This window comes from Cervus elaphus, chromosome 6, assembly GCF_910594005.1.
Source record: "Cervus elaphus chromosome 6, mCerEla1.1, whole genome shotgun sequence".
In the NCBI taxonomy this organism is placed as follows: Eukaryota; Metazoa; Chordata; class Mammalia; order Artiodactyla; family Cervidae; genus Cervus; species Cervus elaphus.
Window position 1 is genome coordinate 31484059 of NC_057820.1, and position 23016 is coordinate 31507074.

General features: G+C 37.0%; 1 pseudogene; it reads left to right on the forward strand.

The window, feature by feature from the left end:
• The first annotated feature begins 367 nt into the window (after positions 1-367).
• On the forward strand, positions 368-21324 carry LOC122696522 (annotated as a pseudogene).
• The last annotated feature ends 1692 nt before the right edge of the window (positions 21325-23016 follow it).

The window sequence follows — 23016 nt, forward strand, 5'->3', positions numbered from 1 at the left end:
ACCTTAACTCTAACTCTGCTTGAAGGAGACTGCAGACATTCACCTGCTACAGTTTTCAGGCTAGTCTTGTCTCTTACATAACATAGTGGATTTGCATGTGTAAACTCATCAACTCTTAGATCAGTGACAGCGCTGACAATACTGAACGCACTGTATAACCTAGAAGTGTTTTACTCTTTGCCCTCTCACTTGCTTTCCACTTCTGCTGATAATTAATATAATGTCCTTATTTGAGTTGTATTATATTATAAATATATAAAGTCCCATATTATAAATCAGGAGTTATAATTTAACTTCCTGATTGATTTCTCCTTTTATATATGCATGAGCAGTGGTGAAAGGAAGCAGTAATATTTACAGGAGCAAAATGTCTATGAAGTGGCTCTCATTTCTGGTACTGCTACAGATGACTTGCTACTTTAGCTCTAGAAGTTGTGGAAAGGTGCTGGTGTGGCCAATGGAATACAATCATTGAATGAATATGAAAACAGTTCTGGATGAACTTGTCAGGAGGGGTCATGAGGTGACTGTTCTGACACCTCCAAATTCCATTCTTGTTGATCTCAATGAAACATCTCCTATTAAATATGAGACTTTTCCTTTGGCTAGAGAAGCCTGGCAGGTTGCAGTCCATGGGTCCCAAAGAGTCAGACATGACTGAGTAACAGCACAGTACACAGCACATTGTAAGAATTTTATCAAGCATTTGGTCAGCATGTGGACATATCTGGCAAAAGATTTGTTTTGGACACATTTTTCATTAGTAAGAAGTTTATATTGGGAATTTTTTGATGTTTTTAAGGACCTCTGTAAAGATGTTGTTTCTAACAAGTGACTTATGACAAAACACAGGAATCAGGTTTGATGTTGTTCTTGCAGATGCCGTTGGATCCTGTGGTGAGCTGCTCACTGAGATACCTAAAGTACCTTTATTTGTACAATCCCTGCTTCTTGCCTGGTGATTCAACTGAAAAGATTAGTGGAAAACTTCCATTCTGACCATCCTATGTACCTGTTATGTTGTTTGAATTAAGTGATCATATGACATTCATGGAGAGGGTCAAAAATATAGGTACTTTATTTTGATTTTTGGTTCCAAATGTCTAATGAGAACACATGGAGTAAGTCTTACAGTGAAATACTAGGTAAGTCATGTTTTTAGTTGGCAGCATGAAATCTTATTTTTTCTAGTTCGTTTGAAGGTGAATTCACATAAAGTCACATGAATTTGTCTCCTCTAAGTAATATGAGGAAATGAAAATATAAAATGATTCAGCAAACTCATAAATATTATGGAAACTTTTATGGAATACTGCAAATAGAACTCTGTGTTCCATTTCTAGCATAGAACACTCCAGGAATTCATAAACCACAATTTTAAGGATTAAGACTTCTCCAAAAGATTATATATCTACCTTACTAAACTTCCTTTTTTAATTTAGAAAGCATCACTAGAAACCTCATAAAATTTTTGATTAATGAAGACATGTATATTGAAGAGTTACACACATATTTGTAGCAATAGTATCCAGGTAGCTTAGAAACTGTTCAACTTGTGTAGCTCAGTTTTCCTATTATATTACACTATATTATATATTATGGGCTCCCAAGATGGTACTAGTGGTAAAGAACCTTAATGAAGGAGACTTAAGAGACATGGATTCAATCCCTAGGTCAGGAAGATCCCCTGGAGGAGGGCATGACAGGGTTCAGCAAACTCATTAATATTACATAAAAATTTATGGAATACTAAAAGTAGAACCCTGTGTTCCATTACTAGTATAGAGCATTCCAGGAAGTCATAAACCACAATTTGAAGGATTAAGACTTCTCCAAGCAATTATATATCTGCCTTACTAAACTTCAGCATCTACCTTACTAATACTCCAATATTCTTGTCTAGAGAATCCCATGGACAGAGGAGCCTAGAGAACTACTAGGTCCACAAGCTCACGGAAAGTCAGACATGACAGAAGTGATTTAGCATGCATGCATGCATATTGCATTTTATACATGCACATACGTATTTGCTTTATCAAAAAACAGACACTTTGAAACATCTTTGGCCAAAACATTCCAAGGCTTTTTCCAAAAATTACCTAATATATGCATGTGACAAGATAGTCACTTCATCAAAGATTTGTTTTTGTTTTTCCTTTCAGGAAGACCCAGTACAACATTTGAGATAATAGGGAAAGCTGAAACATGACTCATCATGACATCTATTGGAATTTAGAATTTCCTCTCTCAGTGCTACCAAATTTCAAATTTATTGGAAGCCTCCTCTGCAAACCTGCCAAATCTCTTCCTTTCTGGATTTATTTCTCCACTGATCTCCAGTAGCATATTGGGCACCTACAAACCTGTGGAGTTCGTCTTTCAGTGTCCTATCTTTTTGCCTTTTCATAATGTTCATGGGATTCTCAAGGCAGGAATACTGAAGTGGTTTTCCATTCCCTTCTCCAGTGGACCATATTTTGTCAGAACTCTCCACCATGATTCATCCATCTTGGGTGGCCCTACACAGCATGGCTCATAGTTTCATTGAGTTAGATAAGTAATAAAGTATTACTTAGCTTTCAGAAGAAAATTCTGACACATGACACAATAGTGATGAATTTTACTCTAAATGAAATAAGCTAGTCCAGAAGGACAAGTACTATAAAAGTCCAAAGTATCCAGTCTAGTTAAATTTGTAGAAACATAAAACAGAGTGATGGCTGCCAGAGGCTGAGGAAAGAGGAAAATGTAGTTTCTTAATGATATAGTCTTCCATTTTTGCCAGATGAAAAAGTTCTGGTGATTGGTTGCACTATATGAATACACTTAACACTACTGAAACATACCTTTAGGAATGATTAAGATGGCAACATCTTTTAAAAAGCTACTATTCTAATAATTCCAGAATATATCCGATGTTCTCTCTTTAGGTGTTTGGAGCAACTTTTCAATATGTTAGCTATGCTGTCGCTCCTTTGTGATGAGGTGTCTTGCTGATCTTGTTTGTGACGCCAGTTTTCTCGCCATTCACAGTGTTCACAGTGTTTGCTGAACCCAGGGTAGGCAAGGCACAAGCTAAGAGGCTGGTAGGAGGCTCAAGGAGCCACAGGAACTGCAGACAAGGTTATTCTCTCCTGATTGGCACGGCAGCCATGAAACAGCTTCTCTCCTGGCTGATGCAGCATCTGTACCAGCAGCCATAGCATAACCATAACCTAGCCATAACATAACCTCATGTGACATAACCATGGGTCACGCCATTGTAGCCCCAGTGCAGCAGCAGCCAGGGTGAAGCTCCTACAGGTCTTCTGCACAAATCAGCCCGTGACCGGAAGTACCTCGGGATGTGCATGCGCACTGCTACATCTGTTACAGCTCCCATCTGTTACATAACCTTGCAAACTCATTGTTTACAGAACATGGGTGAGAGGGCCTGAGACCATGGGGCAAGAGAGCCTGACTAGAGTCATCTTATTAATTTCCCCACAGGAAGCAAATTTTTTTTCCACAGGAAGTGAAAGAGTTTACCCAGAGCTCTGGAGAAAAAGATATTGTGGTGTTTTCTTTGGAGCCAATGGTTATTAACAGAAGAAAGGGCCAATATGATTGCATCAGCTCTTGCCCAGGTTCCACAAAAGGTAGGTAAAGTAATTTAAGAGTGGAAAAATATTTAATGAGTCACTTATATAATATAAAAGGTGTGATTACAGACAATTTCCGCAACAAAGGTCAACTACTATGATAGCTCCAACTTATCTCAGATATTTATACAAACCATAATATATATGACAAGGTCTACAGTGGTGTAATCACTCACCTAGGGCCAGATCCTGGAATGTGAAGTCAAGTGGGCCTTAGAAAGCATCACTATGAACAAAGCTAGTGGAGGTGATGGAATTCCAGTTGAGCTACTTCAAATCCTGAAAGATGATTCTGTGAAAGTTCTGCACTCAATATGCCAGCAAATTTGGAAAACTCAGCAGTGGCCAAGGGACTGGAAAAGGTCAGTTTTCATTCCAGTAACAAAGAAAGGCAATCCAAAGAATGTTCAAACTACTGCACAATTGCACTCATCTCACACGGTAATAAAGTAATACTCAAAATTCTCCAGGCCAGACTTCAGCAATACATGAACCATGAACTTCCAGATGTTCAAGCTGGTTTTAGGAAATGCAGAGGAAACAGAGATCAAATTGCCACATCCCCTGGATCATCAAAAAAGCAACAGAGTTCCAGAAAAACATTTATTTCTGCTTTATTGACTATGCCAAAGCCTTTGACTGTGTGGATCACAATAAACTTGAAAATTCTGAAAGAGATGGGAATACCAGACCACCTGACGTGCCTCTTGAGAAACCTATGTGCAGGTCAGGAAGCAACACTTAGAACTGGACATGGAACAACAGACTGGTTTCAAATAGGAAAAGGAGGATGTCAAGGCTGTATATTGTCACCCAGCTTATTTAACTTATATGCAGAGTACATCATGAGAAATGATGGGCTGGAGAAAGTACAAGCTGGAATCAAGAATTCCAGGAGAAATATCAATAACCTCAGATATGCAGATGACACCACCCTTATGGCAGAAAGTGAAGAGGAACAAAAAGCCTCTTGATGAAAGTGAAAGAGGAGACTGAAACACGTGGCTTAAAGCTCAACATTCAGAAAACTAAGATCATGGCATCTGGTCCCATTTTCATGGGAAATAGATGGGGAAACAGTGAAAACAGTTTCAGACTTTATTTTGGGGGCTCCAAAATCACTGCAAATGGTGATTACAGCCTTGAAGTTAAAAGACACTTACTCCTTGGAAGGAAAGTTATGACCAACCTAGATAGCATATTACAAAGTAGAGATGTTAACTTTGCCAACAAAGGTCCATCTAGTCAAGGCTGTGGTTTTTCCAGTGGTCATGTATGGATGTGAGAGTTGGACTATAAAGAAAGTTGAGCACCTAAGAATTGATGCTTTTGAACTGGGGTGTTGGAGAAGACTCTTGAGAGTCCTCTGGACTGCAAGGAGATCCAACCAGTCCATCCTAAAGCAGACCAGTCCTGGGTGTTCATTGGAAGGACTAATGCTGAAAATCCAATACTTTGGCCACCTCATGGAAAGAGCTGACTCATTGGAAAAGACCCTGATGCTGGGAGGGATTGGGGGCAGGAGGAGAAGGGGACTACAGAGGATGAGATGGCTGGATGGCATCACCGAATTGATGCACATGATTTTGGGTGATCTCCGGGGATTGGTGATGGACAGGGAGGCCTGGCGTGCTGCGATTCATGAGGCTGCAAAGAGTCGGACATGACTGAGCGACTGAACTACTGACTGACAGTAGTTTAGAGTATCTTTTATAAACAATACTTTGGTTTAACATTATCAAAATGAAAAGTATTAAGAGATCCAGTATGAATTTTGATATTATAATGGGATTGTGGGCAGGAAGATAAACCATCAAATTCTGCTTTGTCATTTGTCCTTTTCATTGAAGGACTCTTGAGGACACAGTAAACATACAAGTATTCTCAAGAGTTAAATTTTAACAGTAAATGCAGTAGCACAAGGACATTATGCAACAGTGATAAAAATCTGGAATGCATCATGAAGATTGTGCTTGCCAGATAATCCTGGCCCCTTTCATTTCCCCTAAATTTTAAAGTAGCCTTATCAGTGTGCTTTGCAAGGTACTATTCAGAGAAAGGATGGTCAGGGCTCCCCAGGAGACCTCCAGATCCCATCCAGACACAGTGACTTAGAGAAAGAGAAAATCAGCCTCCCTGGTGATTTGGTCCTGCCAAAGCCTGAATCAGGAAGATCAAAGAGAAGATGGGGTCCTGCCCTTAAGTAAATCCTGTGCATGGTAAGGTCTGGACTTTAATGGACCCTGCTTCTAACCTGTCACATTGTTCCTCCTGCTTGAGGAGGGAGAGGGACTGTAAGAAGGAATCAAGCATAAGGAAACCAGCGTGGAAAAGATTCAGCAGCCTCCTTCTCCGCCAAATAGAGTGGTACCTTATTTTCTAATACATAAAATTCCCCTGGGGTCTTTGGATATTTTTAACTACTTTTATAATTTGCTATCTGATATTTAATCTTCTCCTAAGGACCTATGCTGTTTCTTTGCTGATAGAGTTACTTTACATTCCCAGAGCAAATAGAGGTTAAACACTATAAATTATAATCCAGTGTATGAGAATTGATTGGGAATTCCAAAATCCATACCACACTTTTCTACTGGGTATAGAAACTACATGATTGTCACTGTCACTCCTTTGTAATTCATTGTTAATGTGTTCATGGTCAGCTCAATAAATTTTATTATCACAAAGTTGGAACTTTTTCAACAGCATTATTGATACTTATAAATTACAAAAAAAAATAATAATAAGCCTTCCTTTACAAATGTAAACTATCTCCAAATCAGGAAAGTTGGAAACACTCTTGATTCATGTCAAAAATTACTAATTATTTTTTTCTTGTAGGTAATGCTTTACAATTTGTAATCTAAGCAGCTATACTTTTACTTTTCAGGTACCTTAATTAACTTATTACTAATAAATTATAAATAAGATTGATTTCTCTTAAGTGGCTGGTTCAGGTCAGTTCAGTTCAGTCACTCAGTCATGTCCAACTCTTTGCAACCTCATGGACTGCAGCATGCCAGGCTTCCCTGTCCATCACCAACTCCCGGAGCTTGCTCACAATCATGTCCATCAAGTCAGTGATGCCGTCTAGCCATCTCATCCTCTGCCGTCCCATTCTCCTCCTACCTTCAATTGTTTCTGGCATCAGGTTCTTTTCCAATGAGTCAGTTCTTCACATCAAGTGGCCAAAGTATTGGAGTTTCAGCTTCAACATCAGTCCTTCCAATGAATATTCAAGACTGATTTCCTTTAGGATTGACTGGTTTGATCTCCTTGCAGTCCAAGGGACTCTCAAGAGTCTTCTCCAACACCACAGTTCAAAAACATCAGTTCTTTGGTGTTCAGCTTTCTTATAGTCCAACTCTCACATCTATACATGTCTACTGGAAAAACCATAGCCTTGACTAGATGGACCTTGTCGGCAAAGTAATGTCTCTGCTTTTTAATATCCTGTCTAAGTTGGTTATAGTTTTTCTTTCAAGGAGCAAATGTCCTTTAATTTCATGACTGTAGTCATGATCTGCAGTGATTTTGGAGCCCAAAAAAGTAAAGTCTCTCCCTGTTTCCACTGTTTCCCCATCGATTTGTCATGAAGTGATGGGACCGGATGCCATGATCTTGGTTTTCTGAATGTTGAGTTTTAAGCCAAGTTTTTCACTCTTCTCTTTCACTTTCATCAAGAGGCTCTTTGATTCATCTCCACTTTCTGCCATAAGGGAGGTGTCATCTGCATATGTGAGGTTGTTGATATTTCTCCTGGCAATCACTCTGCATATATGTTAAATAAGCAGGGTGACAATATACAGCCTTGATGTACTCCTTTCCCGATTTGGAAACAGTGGCTGGGTCTCCTGCATTGCAGGCAGATTCTTTACCAACTGAGCTATGAGAAAAGCCCTGAGAAAGAGATAGTCATATATAATGTAAAAGTAAAAAGCAAGATGTAGTCACTGGGTTGGATTGTAAATGGTTAACAGTAGGAAGAGACCATTTAGCAGATTCTTGATAGATATAGACAATAATGAGTGAAAACTAGAGTACAGTGTTCACAGAGATATTAAATTAACTCATTTTTTTCTTTATTTTAAATTAATTAATTTATTTTAATTGGAGGATAATTACTTTACATTACTGTGGTGGGTTTTGCCATATATTGACATGAATCAGGATGATTTACTTTAAATAAATTTAAATAAATCTCTGTATATATATACATTTATATATACAGTCATTTATATTGTTGGAAAAAGGCATTTATTTTAGCTAGTGCACTGGTGAAAAGCCTTAAAACTTTCAAAAATACTTTAGTATTTCATCTTCTTCATCTGATCACCAAAACCTTAAAAATTCCTAACATTAAAAAAGTTGACATTAAATGCTGCTGCTGCTAAGTCACTTCAGTCATGTCTGACTTTTTGTGACACTATAGACTGTAGTCCTCCAGGCTCCTCTGTCCACAGGATTCTCCAGCAAGAGTACTGGAGTGGGTAGCCATTCCCTTTTCCAGGAGATCTTCCAGACCCAGGGATCAAATCCTGCTTTCCTGCACTCCAGGCAGATTCTTTACCATCTGAGCCATTAGGAAAGTCCAAACAATGCTAAATTATACTAAATCAGATATAATAAAATATTCACTTGAAAAAAACCCAAATATAATAAGATCACAGTTTTCTTGAAGGTTAAAAAGGCATAAGCTAGAATTACAATTTTCAGGATATATATCATAGTGTATATTTGATTATAGGAATAGAGTAGAGATTAAAATGAAAGCACAAATTTTAGCATAATGTCTTCAAGGTCCACCCATGTTGTCAAAAATGGCAGAATTTCCTTCTTTCTTGTGGGTGAATAACATTCCATTCTGAGCATGTCTCTCTGTGTGTATGTCTGTGTGTATCTATGAAACATCTTTAAATAATTCATCCATTGGTGGGCACTTAAGGTTTTTCCCTTAGCTAATTGTGAATAATGCTGCAGTCAACATGGAAGCACATATACCTCTTCACTATCCTGTTCTTATTTCCTTTGACTATATACCCGGAAGTAGAATTGCCAGATCATACAATAGATGTATCTTTAATTGTTTTAGAGACCTTCAATTTATGTTCCTTAAGGGCTAAACCAATTTACATTCCCACTGAGAGTGTACAAGCATTCACTTTTCTCCACATTCTGACAACAATTTTCTCTTCTTGGTTATAGACTTTTAATAGAGGTGAGGTAATATCTGATTGTAATTTTGAAATACTTTTCCCTGATGATTACTGATGTTGAGTATCTTTTCCTATACCCGGTGATCATGTAGAAATCTTCTCTGTCAAGTGTCTATCTTGTTCATCTGCCCATTCTTTAACTGAATTTTGTTGTATGAGTTGTGTATATATTCTGGATCTTAACCCCTCACTCAATATGTGGTTATAAAACTTTTCTTCCATTCTGTAGATCGCATTTTCATCTTGGAGATCTTTTGCTGTGCAGAAGCTTTTAAGCTTGATGTACTGTAGTCCCACTCGTGATTTTTTTTTTCTTTTGTTGTGGTCTTGATGTCATATAAAAAAAATCATTTTCAAGACCAGTGCCTAGGAGTATCATCATTATACTTTCTTTTACAGATGTTATGGTATCTGGTCTTGTGTTTAAGTCATTGATTCATTTTGAGTTGTTTTGGTGATGGTATAAGATAGAGGTCTCGTTTTTTGTTTTTTCATATATTTATCCAGTTTCCTCAGAAAAGAAAGAAGTGACTAATATTTCCACAATGGATATTCTTGTCTCCCTTGCTCCTTTACTGAATATTAGTTGAACCCTGTATGCTGTTCCATGATCTCTGTGCCTATTTGGGGGCCAATACACTATTATTTGAAATATTGCAATGTTGTGGTAAATATGAAATTTGAAAGTGTGAGTCTTTTGGCTTTTGGTAATGTCAATATTTTAATAGTATTAGTCTTCTAGTCCATGTTACATGATGACTTTCCATCTATTTGTGTTTTCTTCTAATTCTTACAAATTCTTATATTTATCACTATACAGATATTTTGCTTCACTGATTAAATTTATTTTAGTTAATTTCTTGCTTTTGATGCTATTGTGAATGGGATAGTTTTTTTTTCCCAGATGTTTCATTATTAGTACACAGAAATGGAACTGAATTCTATATAGTGATTTTATATCTTGCAACTTTACTGAATTTGTTGACTAGTTCAGGGATTTTCTTGTTGTTGTTGTTGTTGTTGTTTTTGTTGAATCTGTGAGATTCTCTGTACAAAAAATGTCATGTCTTCTATAAAAAAGAAAAATTTTACTTCATCCTTTCTATTTAGGATGTCTTTTAATTCTTTGTCTCACCTAGTTGCTCAACTAGAGCTTCTACTACTATATTGAATCAGTGTGGGAGTAGGCATCCTTATTTTGTTTCTGATTAGAGCAAAAGCTTTCAAGTGTTCACTATTGAGTATAACGTTAGCTTTGGGTTTCTCATATATGTTCTTTATTACATTGAGGTATTTTCCTTCTATACCCTATATGTTGAGGGTTTCATCATGAAAGAATGTCATACCTTGTCAAATGTATTTTGGACATCTATTGAGATAATCAAGTTATTTTATAGTTCATTCTATTTATCCTTGCATCCCAGAGATAAATCTCACTTGGTCTTAGTATATAATTCTTTTAATGTGTTCTTGAATTTGGCTTGTTGATTTTTTGTTGAGAATTTTTGCATCAATACTCGAACTGGATATTGACTTTAGTTTTATCTTCTTGTAATGCCCTTATCTATTCAGTATCATGATCATGATGATGATCTTGTAGGATGACTTTGGCATTGTACCTACCCTTCTCTTAAATTTTTAAATATTTTTTGAAAAACTGGCATTAATTTTTCTATGATACTTCATAGAATATGTCAGTGAAGCCATCAGGTCCTGGGCTTTTGTGTGTTGATAGGTTATTGATTATCAATTCAAATTCTTTACTTATTAGGACTGTACAGATTTTCTACTTCTTCCTGATTCAGTCTTGGTGGGTTCTGTTTTTAAGAAGTGCTCCATTCTTCTCATATATGTATTAATAATTTCTTAGCTTGTAATTATTCATGGTAGTCTCAGGATCCTATGCATTTTTTCAGTATCAGTTGTAATGTCTCCATTTCATTTCTAATCTTATTTATTTGAGTCACTTTTTTTTCTTGATTAGTCTAACTAAAGGTTTTCAATTTTGTTTATCTTTTTGACAAGACACAGAAGGACAAATACTGTAAGAAATTCTGACACGTGTAACAACATGAATGAACCTTACATTAAGGGAAAATAACTAGTCAGAAAAAGACAAATACTGTACAATTCAACTTATGCAAAGTATCCAGACTAAACTCATTTGCAGATACAGAATAGAATGAAACTTGCCAAAGAGTGGAGAAAGAGGAAAGTAGAGTTTCTTAATCATCATAGACTTCCAGTTTTGTCCAATGAAAAAGTTCTGGAGATTGGTTGCACAATGTGAGTATACTTAACACTACTATATTATACACTTAGGAACAATTAAGAAAGCAAATTTTATGCCATGTGTATCTTACCACAACATTATTGTAAGAAATGACTACTCTAATATCTCAAGGCAATTTCTGATTTTCTCTCTTTAGTTGCTTATAGAAATTCCTTCAATAATGTATGCTATGCTGCTGCTCTTTTGTGATGGAGCAAATTCTTTTTTCACAGGAAATGGAAGACTTTGTGCAGAGCTCTGGAGAAAATGGTATTGTGGTGTTTTCTTTGGGGTCAATGGTCAGTAACATGTCAGAAGACAGAGCCAAGGTGATTGCATCAGCCCTCGCTCAAATTCCACAAAAGGTAGATACAATAACTTAATCATGGACAACTATTTAATGAGTCTGTTAAACTCTGTAAAGATCTGATTTTAGACATTTACTATCAGAAAGGTAAATAATATGATAGCAGCAATTTATCTCATATCTATACATATGCATAGATATGTATATATAAACCAAAATATACAGGGCAGGTGCTACTGCAGTACAGGGAGTGCCTTTGATCCATGATAATTTTAATTATTCAACATAGTAATCAAAAAGAATGATATATAAGAGACACAGTGTGACTTTTGGTGTTATTAATACAATGGTAGCATGGGCAGGAAGATTAACCAGTAAATTCTGCTTTGTCACCTGTTCCTTTTCCTTGAAGGACTCCTGAGGACACAACAGACATACAGATGCTCTTGGGAGTTAAATTTTAACAATAAATGTAGTTATGCAATAGTGATTCAAGTCAAACAATTACACTGTTCATTGTATTTGGAAGTAGTGCTTAATAATTTATAATTTAAAAGAACAAACTTCTTCCATAGCACTGATTAACTTATTATTAAAACATTATGCTGTTGTTGTTCAATCATTAAGCTATCTGAATCATTGCAATCCCATGGACTACAGCATGCTAGGCTCCCCTGTCCTCCACTATTACCCAGGGTTTGCTCAGATTCATGTCCATTGATTTAGTGATGCTATCTAACCATGTCATCCTCTGCCAGCCCTTCTCCTTTTGCCTTCAACCTTCCCCAGATCAGGGTCTCTTCCAATGAGTTATCAGGTGGCCAGAGTATTGGAGCTTCAGCATCAGCACTTCCAATGAATATTCAAGATTGGGTTCATTAAAGATTGACTGGTTTGATGTCCTTGCAGTCCAAGGGATTCTCAGGAATCTTCTCCAGCACCACAATTGAAAGGCATCAAATCTTCGGTGCTTAACCTTCTTTAAGGACTTCCCTGGTGGCTCAGATGGTAAAGCATATGCCTACAATGTGGGAGACCTGGGTTCTATCCCTAGATTAGCAAGATCCCCTGGAGAAGGAAATGGCAACCCACTCCAGTACTCTTGCCTGGAAACTCCCATGGATACAGGAGCCTAGTAAGCTACAGTCCGTGGAGTCCCAAAGAGTTGGACACGACTGAGTGACTTCACCTTATCTTACCTTACCTACCCTTCTCTAATGTCCAACTCTCATATCCATACATGATTACTGGGAAAAGAAAATAGCTTTGATTATATATGGACATTTTTTGGCAGATTGATGTCTCTGCTTTTAATATTCTGTCTAGATTTGTCTTAGCTTTTCTTCCAAGAAGAAAGTGTCTTTTCATTTCACAGCTGCAGTCACAATCCACAATGATTTTGGAGAACAAGAAGATAAAATATGTCACAGCTTCCACATTTTCCCCATATATTTGCCATGAAGTGATGGGACCAGATGCCATGGAGTTATTGTTTTGAATGTTGGGTTTTAAGACAGCTTTTTCACTCGCCTCTTTCACCCACATTAGGAGTCTCTTAGTTCCTCTTCACTTTCTGCCATTAGAGTGGTATCATCTGCATATCTGAGGTAGTTAATATTTCTTCCAGCAATCCTGATTCCAAATGTGAGTCACCTAGCCCAGTAGTTTACATGATGAACTGTGCATATGTAGGTTAAATAACCAGAGTGACAATATACAGCTTTTCTGTACTCCTTTCCCTATTTTGAACGAGTTTATTGTTTCATGTCTGGTTCTAACTGTTGCTTCTTGACCTGCATACAGGTCTCTCAGGAGGCAGTTAAGCTGGTCTGGTATTCCCAACTCTTTAAGAATTTTCCACACTTTATTGTGATCCACACAGTCAAAGGTTTAGCGTAGTCAGTGAAGCAAAAATAGATGGTTTTCTGGAATTCTCTTCTTTTTCTATGATCTAATGAATGATGGCAATTTGATTTCTGGTTCCACTGCCTTTTTGAAACCTGGAAGTTCTTGGTTCATGTACTTCTCAGGCCAAGCTAAATGATTTTTGAGTATTACCTTGCTAGCATGTGAAAGGAACATAATTTTACAGTAGTTTGAACATTCTTTGGCATTACCCTTTTTTGGGTTTGGCATGAAAACTGACCATTTCCAGTCCTGTGGCCACTGCTGTGTTTTCCAAATTGGCTGGCATAGTGAGTGCAGCACTTTAACAGTATCATCTTCTAGGATTTGGAATACCTCAGCTGAAATTCCACTAGCTTTCTTCATAGTAATACTTCCTAAGGTCCCATTTTCTTCACACTCCAAGACGTCTGGCTCTAGCTGAGTGACCGAACCATCACAGTTATCCATGTTATTCAGGCCTCTTTTGTATAGTTCTTCTGTGTATTCTTGCCACCTCTTCTTAACATCTTCTGCTTCTGTTAAGTCCATACCATTTCTGTCCTTTATTGTGCCCATTTTTGCATGAAATGATCCCTTGGTACCTCTAACTTACTTGAAGAGATCTCTAGTCTTTCATAGCCCATTGATTTCTCTATTTCTTTGCATTGTTCATTTAAGAAGGCCTTCTTTTCTCTCCTATCTATCCTCTGGAATTATGCATTCAGTTGAGTATATCTTTCTTTCCCTTTCTCCCTTGGATTTGACTTCCCTTTTTTTCTCAACTATTATAAACCTCCTCAGATAACCACTTTGCCTTCTGGCATTTCATTTTCTTTGGGATTGTTTTGATCACTGCCTCCTGTACAATGTTACACACCTCTATCCACAGTTCTTCAGGCACTCTGTATATCAGATATAATCCCTTGAATCTATTCATCACCTCCACTGTGTAATTTTATGGAATTTGATTTCTGTCATAACTCAATGGCCTAGCGGTTGTCCCCACTTTCAATTCAAGATTTTCTGCAATTCAAATCTGAATTATGCACTAAGGTGCTTATGATCTAAACCACACTCAACTCCAGGTCTTCTTTTGCTGACTGCATAGAGCGTCTCCATTTTCAGCTGTAAAGAAAATAATCAATCTGATTTTGATATTGACCATCTGGTGATGTCCATGTATAGAGTCATCAGTTGTTGGAAAACGATGTTTACTATGACCAGTGTGTTCTCTTGACTGAAGTCTGTTAGCCTTTGCCTGCTCCTTTTAGTACTACAAGGCCAAACTTGCCTATTATCCTAGATATCTCTTGACTTCTTTACATTCCAATCCCTATGATGAAAAGACTTCTTCTCCTCCTCCTCCTCCCCCTCCCCCTCCTCCTCCTCCTCCTCTCCTTCTCCTTCTTCTTCTTCTTCTTCCTTCTTCTTCTCCTTCTTCTTCTTCCTTCTTCTTCTTCCTTCTTCTTCTTCTTCTTCTTCTTCTTTCTTTTTAGTGTTAATTCTAGAAGGTCTTGTAGATCTTGCTGAATCAATCAACTTCAGCTTCTTCAGCCTTAGTGGCTGTGGCATAGACCTGGATTGCTGTGATGTTCAATGGTTTGCCTTGGAAATGAAACAAGATCATTCTCTTGTTTTTGAGATTGCACCCAAGCACTGCATTTCTGATCTTTTTGTTGACTGTGAGGGCTACTACATTTCTTCTAAGGGATTCTTAACCACAGTGGTAGATATAATGGTCATCTGAAATAAATTCACTGAACTTGTCCATTTTAGTTCTTGGATTCCTGAGATATTGATGTTCATTCTTGCCATCTCTTGCTTGACCACGTCCAATTACCTTGATTTCACTGGCCTAACCTTCCAGGATCCTATATTCTTTACAGCATCAGACTTTCACCACCAGACATCTACAACTGAGCATCATTTCTTCATTGGCCCAGTCACTTCATTCTTTCTGGAACTCTTAGTAATTGCCCTCCACTCTTCCTCAGCAGCATATTGGACACCTTCTGACCTGGAGAACTCATCTTCCAGTGTCTTATATTTTTGCCTTTTCATATTATTCATGCAGCTCTCATGGCAAAAATACTGAAGTGGTGGGCCATTCTCTCCTCCAGTGGACCACACTTGTCAGCACACCCCACCATGACCCGTCTGCCCTTGGGTTGCCCTGCATAGCATAGCTCATAGCTTCATTGAGTTACACAAACCCCTTTACCATGACAAGGATGTGATCTATGAAGGGGGTAATAAATTATAAATAAGCCAAGATATTAATCTTAAGAGATTGATTGCATACATTTTTCTCTTTGTAATCAAAACATGTAAAATTCTAATAAAATAACTTCCCATTTTAACTACTTGATATAATTAAACTCTTCTATAACAGTCAAAAATAAATAAATCAGTGACCATTGAATCTGAAAATGAGCACTCCATATAAAGAAAGCAAATAAATGTGTAGGTTACATGTAATCTGCTACCGACTTATTGTGATAGAAACAAAACCAACTATCCATGGAAGAAAAGTTATGACAAACTTAGACAGCATATTAAAAAGCAAAGGCATCACTTTGCCCAGAAAAGTCCATATAGTCAAAGCTATGGTTTTTCAGTAGTCATGTATGGATGTGAGGGTCGGACCTTAAGGAAGGCTGAGTGCCAAAGAATTGATGCTTTTGAATTGTGGTGCTAGAGAAGACTCTTGAGAGTCCATGGAGTGCAGGATCAAACTAGTTAAACCAATGGAAATTAGCCTTGAATATTCATTGGAAGGACTGATGCTGAAGCTGAAGCTGTAATACCTTGGCCACCTGATGCAAAGAGATGACTCATTGAAAAAGATCCTGATGCTGAGAAGGATTAAGGGCAGGAGGAGAAGGAAGTGATAGAGGATGAGTTGGTTAGATAGCAACACCAAATCAATGGATATGAATATGAGAAAATTCTGGGAGATAGTGAAGGATAGGGAAGACTAGCATGCTGCAGTCCATGCAGTGCAAAGAGTTGGACACAACTTAGTGACTGAAAAGCAACAACAAAACAGTTTTTTAAATATTTGAGTTGGTCATTGAAAATCTCACTTGTCTGTGCCATCATGTGCACATAATTAACACATCCAACATAGGTATTCCTATTTATGTCTTGGTATTAATAGTTACCATTACTTAATATGTCTTCATATCCTTATATGTCATGTGGAGGACATGTAATTCTATGTATTTGAGTCAAGTTAGAAATTATTAGTATAACTTTGATGTTCAACTCATAGAATAAGGTATTTCCTTTACCTTTAACAGGTTCTATGGAGATATGATGGCAAAAAACCAGATACCTTAGGACCCAACACCCGGTTGTATAAATGGCTTCCCCAGAATGATCTTCTTGGTGAGACTTGTCAGAACAAATAATGAAAACATGAGTAACAGCTGAGCAGAGTGAGAATGCTTCAACAGAAAACACACTTACAAAGCTATTATTAAAACGCTGAAAAAGAAAACTTTACTACTTTATTATAATTTTCTTTGCTATGGTAAAAAAGGAGAATATATAAAAGTTGTCATTTTATTCTACGTAGTCACATCACTTACAGCCAGAATATTTACTTTAGCTGTAATTGCTTCTCACAGTGAACTTTTCAGTAACTTCCTGGATTGTTGTTCTCTCTCTGAATTCTTTCCTTATACTTATCTTTTCCATTCTGTAGAAGTATATTAAATGCTACTAAAAATGAGAACTCTCCTGCCATTACCAGTGACTCTCAATTTTCTGTAAGAAAAAATTCACAATCATTTCTGTGAGTCAATAACACACTTCAAGATAAAATTTAGCTTTCCCTTCCTCTGGTTCCAGTGCCATTAACATTATCCTTCTTTTCCCCTGACACCATTCTTATCGAAATAAATGACTTTACTCTATCTTTAGGAGAATAAATTCTTGCATGCCCTCCTCTTTTTTTGCACATGTGGTTTCTTTTACCCAGAATGCTTTTTCAAGTTGTTCACCTGCCAATCCTGGATTCATTTGTGATGTTCAAGTGACTCAGTGCCTCTTTCACAAAGTCTTCATTTACCCCTTCAGCAGACATAGCCTTTTCTTCTCTGAGTTCTGAAAGCAAGTTAAAAACACTTTCATATACATAATAATCTGTTGTCTTAAAGATACTGATTCTTCCAGTGCCTTATAATAACCACTTCTCATTTTATTCTGAGTTATAATTAATAATTTTACTAAAATCCACTCAATCCTAGGCCATCCAAAAACCAAAGCCTTTATAACTCATGGTGGAAACAATGGCGTTTATGAGGCCATCTATCACGGGATCCCTATGGTGGGCACTCCTTTGTTTGCTGATCAAGATGATAACATCGCTCGAATGAAAGTCAAGGGAACAGCTGTCAGGTTGGATTTCAAAACAATGTCAAAAAGTGATTTGCTCAACGCATTGAAGGAAGTCATTAATAATCCTTCGTGAGTACATAGTTCAGTTCAGTTCATTTTATATATATATATATATATATATATATTTTTTTTTTTTTTTTACTAGCTACTCTTTCTAGAGAAGTTCTCATCTGAAGATCAGGGAGGCAGCCATGAGTCTTAACATAAGCACAATGAGGTGTAAGATTTGCTCAATGCTTTGAAAACAGACAATAATAACAGGTTGTGAGTGTCACATTAAGATTTTTCATGGTTTTATGGAAAAGGTTTGTCAGTGGTTTAAAGATAGTGGAGAAATTTTGACAAACTTAATCATTAGAATGCGAAGAACTACTGAAATGGTAATAGAAGGATTAAGAAGCACTGAGAACAGTTACTGTAGGGAACCATGAATGCTGTGGATCCTCATCTGCCCACTTTACTCTCTTTCAGCATGTGAACTTCTCAAAGGTTTTAAACTCTTAAAATATGGTTTATTTTCATAAGTACCATGAAATAATCCATTAATCCATTTCAAATTCTGATTACATTTAATATTTTCCAAGTTTTCTATGCTAATATTTTGACTCCATCTCTGATAAATGACAAACAGCTATAACTTTCTAATTACCCAGTTTCAACTATGTATATACTATTTATAAAGGTGGGTATATTCTTGGGGTTTTTTTTTTTTTTTTACTGTGGTCATTTTGTCTTGTTTGGAAGAATTATAAAATCTAAATGTAATTGACTTTGGAGGAGTATGCTGACGTGAAAATGTGAAAGTGTTGGTTTCTCAGCTGTGTTCGACTCTTTGGGACCCCATGGACTGTATCCCACCAGATTCCTCAGTCCATGGAATTTTCCAGGCAAGAACATGGGAGTAGGTAGCCATTCCCTTCTCCAGAGGATCTTGCTGACCCAGGTATCAAACCAGGTCTCTGCATTGCAGGCAGATTCTTTACATCTGAGCCACCAGGGAAGCGCATATTTGGGATATTCCTTTTTTTTAAAATGCTATACAATTTCTAAAGGTTATTTTCCATTTAAAGTAATTAGCAAATAGCGGTTAATTCCCAGTGTTTTGCAACACCTCCTTGAGCTTATATTATTCCTAATAGTTTTGCCTCCTACTCCCCCACCCATGTGATTCTACTCCCCCAAATCTGGTAACCAATAGATTGTTCTCTATATCTGCTGCTGCTGTTGCTGCTGCTGCTGAGTCGCTCCAGTCATGTCCGACTCTGTGGGACCCCATAGACGGCAGCCCACCAGGCTTCCCAGTCCATGGATTCTCCAGGCAAGAACACTGGAGTGGGTTGCCATTTCCTTCTCCAATGCATGAAAGTGAAAAGTGAAAGTAAGGTTGCTCAATCGTGTCCGACTCTTGGCGACCCCATGGACTGCACCCTACCGGGCTCCTCCATCCATGGGATTTTTCAGGCAACAGTCCTGGATTGGGTTGCCATTGCCTTCTCCGCTATCTGCTAGTCTGTAATAATATTTTGATCCCATCATTGATAAATGGTAAACAACTAGAATTCTCTAATTTACTCAACTACAACTATGTAGATACAGCTTATAAATTTAAGTTTATTCAGAGTTTTTTATTTGTGCTTGTTTTTGTCTTATTTGGAATAGATAGTTATGTTGGGATATCCCTATTTCAAAGCCACATTTTCTGAAAACAGAAATATTTGATTTCCAAATCACTTCAGGATATACATGAATTTCAATGTCACAATTATATTAATATCACAAATATGATGTATATATACCCCTTCTTTTAATCATAATGACTTTGTAAAGAAAACATTTTGAGAATGTGTCAGTAATGGCAGCAAAATGCATTTTGTGTTTTATAAGCAGTGTTATTTAAATTTAATTTTAGCGCAGCTATTGTCCTAAGTGAGCAGCATGAAAAGCAATTTTTTTCTTTTTTTAAAAGAAACAACTCTATCATTTGCTGTTTTTATGGAAATGTACATATCTCTAGTATTTATATGTCTTTTGAATTTTTAATAGTGTAGTGTTGGTGTCAAAAATGAAGATGTACTGAATGTTCATGATATGCTACATGTTGTATTTAGTAAAACAGTGTTGCTTTACACATATTAAGTAACTTCTTTATTGTAGTCTATTCCTATTGTATTAAAAATATATTTCCAGGATTACTGTAGTCTTCTCAAAAACCCAGTTCTCCTCCTGTGTTTTTGACAGAAAAGGAAGAAAAGTTACTTCCATTGTTATTACTACATTGCCATGATACAGTACTTTGTGATTTAAAGTTCATGAGCTATATCTCTTTATTCTTCTTTCTTGTCTATTAGTCTGCCAGCATTTCAACAGTAGAAACAAGTGTGTCTGCAATGCCTGAGAGTGAAATGTTGAGCCTTCTCCAGAATTTCTAGAACAAGAACCAGAACAACAATACTAGTAAACATCTACTGAGTGTCTACTGCATGCTAGGAATGCCTCTAAGAATCAGTAAAATATTCTCAAAATAATTAGATAAGGTACTATCCCTAGCCATTTTATATAACAATGAAAACCTGAGAAACAGGTTCTATCATGATTGAGCACTCCGAAGTAAAATTAAGAGTTTAAAAAATAAAAAAAGTTTTAAAACGTTAATAAAAAAATTTTTTTTTTTTAAATCTGAGTAACAGAAAGAATAAAAAAGCAGCCAACGAAGTAAGAGTCAGGAATCAAACTGACTCAATCTACTTCCACACTTTCAACCACCACTTCACTAATGTAAGATCAGCCCTGTCTGGACATGTCTCCAAACCACATCACTGATTTACCTGCTATACCTGGATTATAACGTTTAGAAATACATCTACCAGGTCTATTAACAATTCTTTACGAGATAATTCAAACTCTGAACAACATATTACGAATTTCTTTTTTTTATTGCCCTTTGGGACAGCTCATTCCATTCTTCAGAATGTACAATCTTGTTCTCTCCCATTTTCTTTCTTTTCTTTGTAGCTTGAAATGCTATGCATTTAAGAAATCCTAGCCCTTAAGCTAATATCTCAATAATCACCTTGGAAAAAATTATCTATTTTTCTTCCACTCTGTGTTGCACTCTGTGTTACCATCTGCAAGAAAATTTCACATATTTACCTATTATAGCTCATTCCATAAATGATCACTGTTTGATTTTCCTTCAGCTACAAAGAGAATGTGATGAGATTATCAGCCATTCAACGTGATCAGCCGATGAAGCCCTTGGACAGAGCAGTCTTCTGGATCGAGTTTGTCATGCGCCACAAAGGAGCCAAGCACTTGAGGCCAGCTATCCATGACCTCACCTGGTTCCGGTACCACTCTTTGGATGTCATCGGGTTCCTGCTGGCCTGTGCGGCAACTGCCATGTTTGTCATCACAAAATGTTGTCTATTTTGTTGCTGGAAGTTTGCTAAAACAGGAAAGAAGGGGAAAAGAGACTAACTGTATCTGAGACCTCAGCGCAGGGGTCCCCAACCTCTGAGATCTAATGCCTGATGATCTGAGGTCGAGCTGATGCAATAATAGAAATAAAGTGAGCAATAAATGTAATGTGCTTGAATCGTCCCAAAACCATTGCTTCCTACCCCAGTCCATGGAAAATTTGTCTTCCTCAAAACCAGGGACCTAAAAGGTTTGGTTCTGCTGCTCTAACAGTTCTGCCTCATAAATAGAACTCCTCCATAAAACTATGTGGGTATGTATTGAAATTTATTTTAATGCAAAAGTTGTACTAAAAAGATATGATTGAATTTAATGGTTTTTCACATGTTGAGTGTAGAAACAAGAACAATGGAAGTCTATTCATAGTATCAATATTACTTTGTAGATATTCAGAATTTTGGCTTCATTTCTGTATAAATTTTATAGCTTTTCCTTGCTATAGAAATTGTTCAATAATTGGAATTCTTTTGCAAGATTCACCCTTTACTTTTATTTGTGAGACCACTAATAGTTCTTCATTTTTATTGTGCATCTAGCCTCAACATCACTTTTTACCTAAAGCCATGGCAAGACACTTGCCTTCATCCAGTTAAACTCATTTGCCTTTGGAGTGTTTGTGGAATTAGAAGTATAGCAACTGCTACATGCTTCCTTTTATAAAATTGAGATATTTGCAAAAATCTTTAATTTCATGACCTAATTCTCTTTTTGTCATCCACCATTTATTCACCTATTATTTTCACTCCCATAATCAGCCTTTGCTAATGGATATAAGTTCTCAACTGTATGTTAGGAAAATTATAGCCTGAACTCTAAAGGGACTTTTGAATTTTCATTCTCTCCAAAGCTACCTGATTATATTTATAATTTTATCTATATCGATATACATAGCTAAATCTATGTATATTTTTACAATTCAAGACACAGCACCACTTACTTGCAGATATGATGAAAAATTCAATGGGTTTCTTGAACATAGACTGAATTATTTGCTATTATATTATAATATGGGCTTCCCTGGTAGCTCAGCTGGTAAAGAAACCACCTGCAATGCAGGAGGTCCCAGTTTGATTCCTGGATTGAGAAGATTCCCCTGGAGAAGGGATAGGCTACCCACTCCAGTATTCTTGGGCTCCCCTGGTGGCTCAGATGGCAAAGAATCCGCCTGCAACAAGGGAGACCTGGGTTCGATACCACGATGGGAAGATCCCCTGGAGAAGGAAACAGCTACCAGCAGGCCAGTACTCTGGCCTGGAGAATTCCATGGACAGAGGAGCCTGGTAGGCTACAGTCCATGGGGTCTAAAAGAGTTGGACATGACTGAGCAACTTTCACTTTCACATTATGTTATACCATAACCACACTTTAGATCAGCATTTATCATTCTTTTGTCTCTTTCCTCAGGAAGCTACTGGTCATCCTTCTCATAACACTTACATGTGAACATTCAATCCTTTATCATGACAGAAAATATTATAGACATTATTTTCTTTAAACCTAGGTCCACTATGACTGAAATAATCAGAAACAATGAGCACAATACAAAAATCACGTAAATTTTGTAAAAAACTGGTGAATCAGATGAAACAATCTGAAGGTACTGATGAAAACTATACATCGGGAAATCAGTTTATAATCAAAATATCCAGGTGATGGAATGAGTCTTGTCTTGTTGGTCAACGGGATCATCATCCACAACATATAAAAAACATTCATCAGCCTTAGGCATAATTTATTTTAAAAAATAAACATTGATGTTCAGGGAATTATAGGAAATTTTACCATATAGAACACACCTAGGTAATTGGCATA